This window comes from Drosophila simulans, chromosome X, assembly GCF_016746395.2.
Source record: "Drosophila simulans strain w501 chromosome X, Prin_Dsim_3.1, whole genome shotgun sequence".
Classification (NCBI taxonomy): domain Eukaryota; kingdom Metazoa; phylum Arthropoda; class Insecta; order Diptera; family Drosophilidae; genus Drosophila; species Drosophila simulans.
Window position 1 is genome coordinate 10,000,001 of NC_052525.2, and position 12,006 is coordinate 10,012,006.

General features: G+C 42.0%; 1 protein-coding gene across 5 annotated transcripts in view; it reads right to left on the reverse strand.

Moving 5' to 3' along the window:
* LOC6725595 (ras guanine nucleotide exchange factor P) overlaps positions 1 to 12,006 on the reverse strand; it is a 45,132-nt gene that overhangs the window by 29,820 nt on the left and 3,306 nt on the right. The gene's annotated exons all lie outside the window — the stretch shown is intronic.

The following is a 12,006-nucleotide window of genomic DNA, read 5'->3' on the forward strand; positions in this document are numbered from 1 at the left end:
AAAATACTCGGCGCTATCATTACATCCACCAAGTTAGCACATACAGTTGTAAGTGCGAGTGTTTGCATGTGAGTGTGCAGCAGGTGAGACCCCAAGGATAAGGATATAAGGATAACGGATAGAGCCCAGGAGTTGGCTGCCTGATTTTAATCTCAACTGCAACGCACTCAGAGCACCAATTAATTACACAATTAGCAAACTGAATGATAGTGAGAATTTAAAAGGAATATTAGGTGGATGCACTTTAAATGAAATAATTAAAGATGTGTCTCAAAATTGCAATTAGAATGCTCAGATACATTTAGTATGCCGGAATTATTTCAATGTACATCATAAAAATCCTAATGACAAGTGCCCGAGGAGCCGTGAGCTAAATAGAGTTGAACGCCCATGCGAAAATGGCTAATAACTTTTATTGGCAGGGAAGGAATCTTTATGACCTAAGCCTAAGTCAAAAATACGAAGGATCCCTAACCACTCGCTCAACAAAAGAAATCATGATGTGGAAGTACACCTAAGTATGAACTTTAATTTGCCGACCAGCTGCTTCAGAAACCCGAAAAGGACGAAGCGCCAGGATATGCAATGCTATAACATTTTCATAGCACACTTGGCAGCGCCTTTAATTGCCAGACTAAGTCCAATTCATTGCCACTCTGCTCAACTCATCATTCCGCTGCTGCTGCTGCTGCTGCTGCTGTTGTCCTGGCGACGTCGGAAAGGTCCTAGGTCCTAGGTCCTGTTTCCTGTTTCCTGGTTACTGGCTGACAGGCTGAGCCTTTTTTTGGACAGCTTCCGCTTGGCAGCATTTTGGCTTTCGCCCGCTCGCCCACTGTGCCGGCGAATTGTTGTGGAGCACTAAGCCCTTTGAGGGCTTTGCTCGAATCCAAAAACGATTATGCAAAATGTGGTGCAATGAAATGGGGGATCCTGGATTCTGGTTCCAAAATGCTCGAATCCCGGAATCCTGGCTGAAACTATTGCCGTATACTAGGCTTTTGTTACCGCCACGTAATTAAATACAAAATGCGTTTAATTATGAGTGCCGTGTCAGAGCCCATGGGAAATAATAATGGACACAACAATATCAACACACATAGCCACACACACACACACATAGCCACACACACACACACATAGCCACTACTGTCACACAGACAATCGCGCGTTGATGCATTGCATTTTAATGATGCTGCTCGGCTGTTGTTGCTGCATTGCTCCAGTTTCATTCTTTCATGCCGTCGTGTGGGTGGCGAAAGTAACCACCCACGATTGCCACCCGTAAGCCAGGACCACCCCCTGCCAGGACCATCGAGCACCACCCACAATGTCCTACCGCCTTCGCCTTGCTCTCTCTTTAGCAATTTGATTTCAATTTCGACTTTGTTGTCGTTGATTATGTTCCTCAGCCGACTGCCGACTGGCGTTGCTGTTTCACTGTTTTTTTCCCAGTCATTTGATTAGTGCGAGGAACTGCGAGCAAGGATAATGAAAATAAATAGCAAAAAGTGTCGATGATGAGATTGCTTTTGTAGTCCATTTGGGGCAACACTCTATGTGTGTGTGCGTGTTGGAGAAGGGGGGGCAAAAAAAAAAGGAACAATGTGGTGTGCTGCTATTTCTGTGACAAATAATAGGCTTAAGGGCGGAAATAACAATCTGTGTGCTTTATTACAAGCATTAAATTTAGAACGCTCTTGGATTTCTGATTTAATTTATTCATACTCTTTCTTTACTTAAGTCGCAAATAAACTTTCAACTTGAAATGTATACCCTTAAAAACATGAATTAACTTCAACTTAGTTCTATTCGGTGAAAGACAATTTTTGCGGCTTTACAAAAATAAAATGTAAGAGTAAAGCTAGCATTTTGTTTAACTTTTTCATGCTGGACCTTTCCCACTGCTTGTTTTTTCAATTGTCAGGAATTGTTTTCAACTACTAATTGTACACATAAATATTTAATTCGTTGCCTGGTAACCACTTTTTTCCCGGCTTTCACATCTCGCTGTTTTTGGCTGTGCTCACTGTGTGTGTTTTTAATTATACGACACAGCAAAACATCACAATAAAAATAAAAATACACAAGTTCACAGTTCACATACGAATTCCGGCATTTGTATGCCTACATCGCCGAAAAAGGAGATGAAATTTGGGAAGGGGAGAAGATGATGGCGCCACTTGGCCGCCATTGTTGTCGCGCTAAATTGCAGGACCTACCGCCCTTTTCTTTCTCCATCCTCCTTCCGCTTTTCCTTGGAAACATACTATATACATATGTGTATATATGTGTGCGTATGTATATTTTAACTTTTTCCACATGTGAAAGAAATAAGAAGACGGCTTGGCTTTCACGACTCCATGCCTGTCACAATGGCAATATGCAGATGTCTCTGTGTAAAACCCTTATGGCCTAACCGCCACACCCCCATCCTTCTCACCGCCCACCCCACACACACACTCACACACAGACATAGCCACAACGTGAAGTATGCGTACCTTTTTCATTTATATTTAAATGTCACCAAAAGCCTTGCGAGGCGCAAATGAAATCGTCACACAAATGAAAACCAGCTGAAAAGAAAATTATTTCGTTTGCCGCGGAAAACATTTAATAATAAAGTCAAGCCAAAGGATTATTCCCAAGTACCAGAACGCAAAAATGCCTAATGGATTAAGTTTTATAATTAGGGAGATCCTTTCGCTTGAGTAACTAATTAAAATAATTAGGGTATGTAAACGTAGCCCAGCCGAAAATATTTATTTACCTTTAGTGCTATGCTATTAATTACTGGCGGCTTAAGTTACACGCAAATACTGAAAGCCGATATTAAACAAGCACATTATTTGATATCCAAATGTATTTTCTATTTAAACACTTCTGGCTGAAAAACGACCACACACTTTGCAGGCAGCTGCGTACATTCATTCAGCGGACATGCATAATTTTCGAATGTCTTTCAGCTGGAGCATATTTGATGGGGAATTATGGCAGGTCCTGGCAGCCCCAAAGTGCGTCAAGCATATCAATATCGAGCCCTTGGGAGCGGAAGTGCGGACAGAATAGAAGTTGATTCCGAGGCATTAGAGGCGGGACAATTTAAGACAGCCTGCCATTCTGCCATTCTGTCAGTCTGCTGTCCTCGTGCTTCTGATGCTCCTGATGGTCCTGATGGGATGCAGTCGTCTGTCGCGGAGCAGAAGGATGGGAGCAGCGGGAGGAGCAGCTGGATTAGGAGGCCCAGAGAGGACGTGCATGCTCATTCTGCTCAGTCGGCAGCCCACTTGGGCGGCCTGTTGCATATTTCATGGCGCCTCAAATGAAGCACTTAAGCTGACAACATCTCGAGCGGCGCAAACATGGGTGGCGTCGAAAGGGGGGGCGCTTGTATCGAACTCAAAATGGCAATGGCAGCGTGCCTCCTCCATTTACGCCAAGGATACAGTGGGCCAAAGGACATCATTCAGCAAGTAAGATTGCTAATATTTCAGTTTTCTAATAAGTATTTCAAATTATTTCAGTACTTTTCTCTAAGGTGATTTTCCCTACCATTCATTTTATTTCCTTATACATGACTAAGGCTATTTCCTGCACAACAATTTGCATAGCTTTAAATCCACTGTGCTATGCGGGAAATTGGCTTAGGCCCATCGAAGTGCGTTTGCAGGCCTAAATCCATCGCGCATTTGGGGAACACTTAGGCCCAACATGAAGGCCATGTCGCGGGCTTATTTAATAAGTACCACCAGCAGCACTGATGCCACAGCCGCATCTGCAGGATGGAAAAGGATCTGCATGGAATTCACGATAATATCTCAGCAAGGACTACAATACAGAAATGCGGTGGAAGAGCTGGGTTGAAGTAAAGAGCAGTGCAAACGACAAAGGATGTTGTCGTTCAAGGAATATTGAGAGTACACAGAAGGCTTTTGATTAAGTTTGGCACAATAAGACGTCGTCATGGCTACACCCGCAAATATTAATAAATTGAAAAAATATTATGATAATTCATTAGTTAAATAAAATAATAAAATACCTACATATGCTGGCCAACAATCGTTGGAACCTTAAACCAAATTGATCTGCAGTGGAAAGTATAAAGAAGCCAGCAAAATACAATCAATTGTTTAATCAAAGGGAAACTCGATGAACCATTTAAGATTGAAAGGCTTGCTTAAGTGGCCTGGATGCTACTCATCCCCATCCCCAATCCCATGCCCATCGCATCGATGGAGCAGCCATCGATTTTCAGCTGGAGAAGAGTTGAGAAATGGCCATAGGCGAACGTTAAAGTTCAGAGCGAAATGATTTCATCAAGAAATTATTGGCCTCGGCCTTAGCAACAAATTGGCCCCAAAAAAAGAGAAACTCAAAATACCAGCGGCAGCAGCAACAATCGAATCCCATAAAGGCCAACTAAATAACAACGGCTATAAATGAAACACGAAGGCGCCCAGGCGATACAAGCAAAAACAAAAGCGAAGAGGAGCAACTTTTAAGTACGCTATTAATGTTTAATTCGAGTTATTTAAGTTGGGCACTTAATTTAGCCGGGGTCCAGATGCGACTGGAATGCTCTCGATATAGTTTCCACCCCAATCAACCAATCTCCAATTCCCATTCCATATCCCTACTCCCCGCATATAAAAAAAAAAAAAGAAAACACCGCCCACCTCCTCAGTTCGGTGCGTGACCTTTTCTTATTAAATGTTAATCATAAAAGCCCAAAACCAAATGGCTGCCGTTGCCCCTGAAATGGTGAAAATTGAACTGAAACGAGCTTATCGCCTTGTCTGCCACGTCCCTTTGGACTACCATATATATCCCAGCGGCCAGAAATGCCCCAAAAACGCCCCCGTTTGGCCAATGAAGTTGTCTTATAATCCGGTAATTAATTTCTGCGGTCTCCGGAATTGCGATGAGGATCTGGGATTGAGGGGCGCGGAGTGGGGGGTCCTCTAATGAAAGGCAATGAAAGCGGCCAAGTGACAGGATAACAAATTAATAAACTTTCGGCTGCGGCAACAGCTCGTGAAATTCGACTAGAAAGCCCTGCCATTGATCAATGTAGCCAACTGGCCACCACATGCTAAATACACCGCAAGAAATAATCTGAATTAATTCAAGTTAGTTTGGCTTTTATATATTATCGAAAACTAAAACAAGACAACAACCCCCCAAAACTTTTATTTATATTGTTATTTATATGTTTTTTTTATATATACACTGTCTGCACTGTCTGCACGCAGTAACGTCTCATTGGGTTCGAAATGTTTTTGACAGGCAAGCTGTTGCCAACGTTTCAGCATCGTAAAAAATGTCCTTGAATTTTGTCACTTTAAAGGACGGGTATTGCAGTTGAATCACCCCAGCGAAGTATAAGCAATACAAAACCAGATATCGACACTCAGGACCAAAATTGAAAGGACAGCAGAAGGGAAAAACATGTGGTTCAATGGAACCACATGTAGGGTGACTTATTGGTTGTTTTCAAGGACATCAAGGTGTCAAGGAGGCTACAAATACTTTGCCTCTGCAAGAGCACAAAGCGTTGGCACTCAGTGCAAACAGTTCTCGGAATTTACATTTTGAATGTACAGCTTTGGCGTGATTATTGGTTATTTTTTGCCGTTCAAAGTGCTGAAGCTCTCGTAATGAATAAGTGCAACTAAATCGGTTTCGAAATGATGATGTAGACGTAAGATTTAACTTTGCATCCACGTAAGCTCTTATGCGTCGATTTAATCCGAAGGATCCTGGCTGTGTGACCATTGGTCATTGGCCAGAAGTGCCGATATATCCTTATATATGCAGCTTAGATAAGCAAACTGGCAATCGAGAGATTCAATGATTGCTGGAATGTTTCTGGCAGTCGCCTTTGAAGGATTTACACATAAAAAACAAGGGAGAATTCTATTGACGAATTTCCCGACTATCAGTTCATACGGACATGTCCAGATCGAATCGGCTATGGATCCTGGTCAAGAATATAGATACTTTATACTTTACTTTCTGCCTGTTGCATACTTTTGAACGAATCTCTACGAGTAACGGGCACAAAAAGCATACGATAATGCGCTCTAAGCGCATATCAAGTTATCTAGTTACCATGCCAAGGCAGATCTGCGAACCACCTGCAATTTTGCAGCTTTTTTCCACGAGTTCCCCCTTCGGCGGCGACTGCACAAACAAATTAACAAACAACGACGTTTGAAAAGAAAAAGTGGGTGCAACTGAAACTGAATTGAAAGCGGAATCGGAATCGGAAACGGAAATTGTCCGAGCAGCCAGCGAGAAGAAAACAACAAAATGACAAAAGGCGAGTGCAGAACAGCAGGGGCAGCAGCTGCAAGTGGCAGCAGCGGGGTGGGGACAGGAGGACACATGGATCCATGGATTCAAGGCTTCGAGGATTCAGGGATTCAAGGATTCGAGGCGAACCCGGGCGGCAACAGGATGGAATAACATTTGTTGCGCTTTGCTCTTTGCCTGGCCTGCCAGTCGCCATACGCCATACGCCATTCGCCGGTGTCCTTTTGTAAAATGTCACTCCTGCCAGGACCTGCTCTCTCTTTCACCTTTTATTTTTATTTTTTCTCACGCAACTGGCTACATTGTCACACACTCAAACACACGCACACTCCACGCATTCAGCCTAATCGATAGCAATCAATACATTTTGTGGGCGACTCCGAAAAACTGTTGCACACTCCGCCGGATTCCACAAGCCCGAAAAGAGAAACCTGAGCCACGGCGGAGGTTTGGAATTTCAGCTGGGAAATTCCACTTCCAGGAAAAACCGCGCCAATTAAAGCACTTAAAAACAATGAGCAAAGCCAAAAAACTTTTCTCTTCTACTCAAATTGGAAAGCCAACCAAGTTCTACCAATCATATCTATTTATTAGGCCGGGTATTTCGACCACCAAACCTCAGTCTGCCAACGAAAATCCTCTATTCGATGGCATTTGGTGGAGTCGAAAAGCAATAAATGTGCTTTTGCCTTTCGATGCACCAAATGATATGTGCGTTGATATTTTTGAAAACAATGTTATTTTCAATCCCAAATCATTTTATTTAACCTATGGAAAAGCTTATCTATCCTTTAATGTACCTTTGAATATGTGCTCATATGTTAAGCCCTTAGGTGACTTCGTATTTTGATGATAATCAGCTGATATCGGGTTTCAAGTTGATGGCCAAAGGAATTCTACCCCTTTGCATAGGGTGTGATAATAAAGCAAACTGAACAACAAAATTTCAATGGCGATTTATTACCGTTACCAACGTCAACCATATTTTCGTCGATATGTAGGTATATATGTATATATATGTATAGTAACTACATAAATATATATACATATATACATGTATGTAGCATAGAATGGGGTTGTGTGCTCAGCTCTTGTGCGTCGGCATATAAAAATCGATGGTGTGGCGACCAAAATAAAGGCCGAAAAGCAGCAGCAAAACAAAAAAAGAGGCTCCAACAAGTATGGTAAACTAATTTTATTTCATTTTTTTTTTCGTCTGGCCTCAACTTATTTTGACCAGAGATTTTCCGCACCAAACAGTTGGTAATTAGTCGGTAATTTCACAAGCAGAACGTTGGGAGATGGCTACACTGCCGTTGATGTGCTTGCAGCATCGTCTGTTGTGACGTCAGTTGCTAACCAACCATGTGGATGTGTATGTTTGGGCCAGGCTTAAAGTGAAAACAAAGGGCATCTCTGCCAGACACGGCCGACAATGAAAATGGCCATGGCACCGGCAGATTGGCAGAAAGTCGGCCTTTGATGTGGGCGCTCCAGCGGAATCCTCCATTGAACTTGGCCAAAAACACGCATATCCAACGGACCAACTAACTAATCCTTACGGCGAGCAATTAAGAGCGGAATCTATTTCCAGTTAAATAATTTCGGCCAGATAAAGCACGCCTTAATTGGGCACGCATCGATTACAGCTTTGAATATGCAACATATGCGAAAATTTATAGAAATATTTTCAAATAAATATTCTAAAAAATAGATAAACAAAACTTAGAAATTGTGATCTAAATAGGCCTCTCTATCGTTTTAATAGTTAAACCATATTTTAATCTCTTGTACACCGTGTCGTATGCTTAATGCGTACACGTTATCAGCTTACCTAGCTAAATGTGTAACCGAAATGATAACTTAAATAAACGAAACTATATTCCTTTAAAGACACACATTGCTTGGCCAGAGTCTAAAGATAATAGCTGTTACAGCTTAAGCTTTTCGTACACCGAGTCGTATACTTAATGCGTATACGTTATTACCTTGCACAGCTACATGTGCAATTGAAAGGCAAAAAAAGCGAACTGCTCGAATGGGTATTTTTAACTTTAATCCCAATGGCTGGACCGTGCTCCTTGTGGTCAATGCTATTGTTCTTTGCCGTTGAGCTTTTTGTCGCCTTTGTCGGTTCTCCTAAGTAAGGGTAAGATGCCCTTGCGGTATTCTGGCATGCGTTCGACAACGTTTGTGAATCCCGTCACGTTTCTGGGTTTTACTTCAAACACCATTTTGGCCAATTGCTTCTTCCGCCTGCAAGGATGCTGTGTCCTTTTTTTTCCAGCTGCGTGTCCTTTCAGGGGCCCACTGAACTAGTTCTCGGCTTGGTTATTGGTCATGTCTATCAAGTTACATTCCGCAAATGTATTTGCTTAGGCAAAGTCTTTACTTCTGTGATTTCTTACATATTTGTAAGTCAATTTGTTTTATATATGAACATTTCCAAAGTATCTGAGATTGTTCAAGTTGGTTTATTCAGTGCGAAAGTATATAATTGTTTCAATTAGGCCAAGTGCTTCTCTTAAACTCGTTGGGTCAAAGCTGAGCTGCAGCGGCAACCTTTGAATTCGATTGGATGGAACTGATTCCGCTCCGTTCCACTCCGATCGCTCCACATGTACATCCACATGTACATCCACATGCACATCAACATCCACATCCATGTCGATGTCCATGTCCTTGTGCGTTTAATTGTGGCACTGTGTGTCTGTTTTCCCCGGCGCACAGGAGAGTAGGTAGTCAAGGGCACGTGATGGGGTCAAGTTCTGCTCTCTGGTTTTCGAATGGGTCGTGTGAACTGAATGCCAATGCCAAAGCCTGCTGGGAACTGCCATCCAGCAGCATGTACTATTCAGTATCCAGCATATAGCATCCAGCATTCAGCGAATTTAGCGACCATAAATCACTGGGGCAGTGCGGCTGCCATAATCGCAATCACGGCCAGATTTCCAGGTTTCCCGGGGTAAAGACTCACCATTGATTAGAAATCACATTCGCATTCGCATTCGGACTCGGATTCGGATTCGCATTAGCTTCCTGTTTGGTCAATTGAATTCGATTCAATTGTGTGAACAGTTGATTGCCAGCAGATGTCGATTTCCATGCAGTACTTTATACAGTATACAGTACTATATACAGCATAGAGTACGCACTCCTTCCATTTTCGGATTGAGCCGGCTTAAGTATGCCATACCTGCTTGATTTTCATTTTCATTTTGATTTTGATGCCGGCATTTCCATTCCATTTTGGTGCTCAACCCCACGGGCAAAACTCTCGTGCTGAGAAAACTTTATAATTCTGCGATACAAGGATACAGATACCGAGTGCCAGCTTTCGGGGGCTCCCATAAAGTTTTCCCCTCCCAAAAAAAGGAACAAAAAAAAAAAAGGAAAAGGATTGGGTTGCTGAATCGGCAACGGAAGTCGCCTGCCATTCACCAGTTTATACACGCTTTTATCAGTGATCCATTGGATCCAGTTCGGATATTTACTGCCTGCACAAGATGGACTCCCTCGTTTCGGAATAAAAATTTGCTTTCATCTACTTGGCAATTCTGGGAAACAATTGGGCTGACTTCAATTGGAATCTTCATAAGTAAATCGGATTACGGCATATTTTTCATCAGAATGTGGACTGATTAAACTTATTTTGCGTTACCTTGTCATCAACCGAATTTTACAATTTCACAGCCACATGATAATAAAAACCTATTTTGAAGTATCTACACCTTAACCGGTTTCTAAACCTAATTTAAAGTAAGCCAAATAATTTTATTTACTCATTCCATGTTATTCACTTTGAAAATGTTACGGTGATAGTGGGCGTGAGGCAGGCCGGATTCATCAAAATATGCAAAGTAGCTAATAACTAATAATTTCCATTAACAATTTGGCAGGGCTGAATGGCGATGACAATGGGAGGGGGGACCTGAGGATTCCATGTGCTCATCTGGCAGCCAGCTCACGTGCCATGTCCAAGCCACTGGCTCATTGTCAATTCCGAATACATGGTAAGCTTAATGGAAGGATAAGGAGGGAAGGGGGAGAAGCGGAATCCCTCCCAGAACGCAGTACCCCATCCGATCCAATCGCATCCCCAAGCTTGCTTAAAGATATTGTTAATGCTCGGGCAGCAATAAATCGTGGGATTTCGCCTGAAAAATCATCGGAAGTGAGGAACGAAAAGAGCGGTATGAATGGCTTGTCTGCTGAAGAGTTGTTAATTATGCTGTCAAATCTCTGGGGCAGCAGGATGTGCCAGCACAATGCTGCCATCTATATAGATGTTGACTATGGCGTCCTCGAGCCATCGGTTTGTTTGTCCTGCCGTTGGCTGGCGTACAATTGATGTGCATAAAGTCAACAATGGTGTGACACTACTGCTCGGCCAACCGTTCCCCTTTTGGCCAACAATCTTGGCGCAGAAGGAGCCACCTGCCGCCACCTGCTTCATCAATTTGATGTCCCTTCAATTAGGCATTTAATTATATAAAAAAAATAGAGTGAATCAAATGGAGAGCGCCGCAAAGTGTCAATTGCAGCGCTGAATGCCACGAAATGTGGCAATGATTGACTGCGAGGCGATGACGAGGGCAACTCCGGAAATGAAAGTCGGACGAAGGAACTCAGCCGGAAGGAAAAACAGAATGCCAGCATTACTTTCAAGTGGAGAGCACAGTGGAAAATGAGACTAAACTTTTCGGGGTGGGAAACTCGCCAAAGTTCCTCATCAAATAGACATTTTCCTTACTTATTGACCCAAGTGACACGCCAGTAGACGTTGAACTTAAACAAAGTATTATTCTGCACTTTGTTCGGTGTGTAGAAAGTAATTATGGGCAACTCATTAGCCCTTAATTCATATTTAATCAAGTAAATTAAAAATAGAAATCATTTAATCTAGAGAGTTATGTGTACTTCAAATTTTATCGAATCGATTCGAGCACAAACTTTTGATTTGGCCATGAGGTGTACTTTAGAAATAAATTTTCTTTTAATCCGACCGTAAATTACATCGCGATATGGAGTACACAATCAGCGGGTAATAGGGCCAATAGAGATAAGATCTCCTAATTTCATTCATGAACTATAATTTACACATGAGCGCAAAAATCTAATATTAGATTAGTATTTGGCAGACATGGCACACTAAATATTGCATTCCAATAAACAACTTTTTAATTATGGAGGAAATGTCTTCGGGCCAGTTGACACCCAGAAAAAAAAAATGACAAAAAAGGGTTCGCTTGTCAACCAAAAAGTTCCCAAAGGACTCGCTTTAAGGTCTATTTTCGGGGAGTGGCTGGTATCTATTTATAAAGCTTCCCCAATTGGAATCCCCCACCAAAGTGCAAAATGTGTTAATTCGTTGTACATAGCAGTCAACAAAGGTTTTTGCCCAGAAAATGAGGGTATGAGATTAGGTTAAGGCTTGGGATCTAAAGAGAGGGTGAACTCGGGCTAAATGACACCGAAGTCATTTGGAGTGGAGTAATTATGTTATGACTCTGTGTTTTTAAAACCATGATTTCACTTGGAGTTAATTGTAAATTAAGCTTTTGTTTCAAGTTAGAGATTTCCAAGATTTTACAAGGATTATATACATAATATGTATAATAAGTATTAAATTATAGGGTTATACGTAATAAGTATATGTTAAACATACATTAGAAGACCTACAACTTTACATAT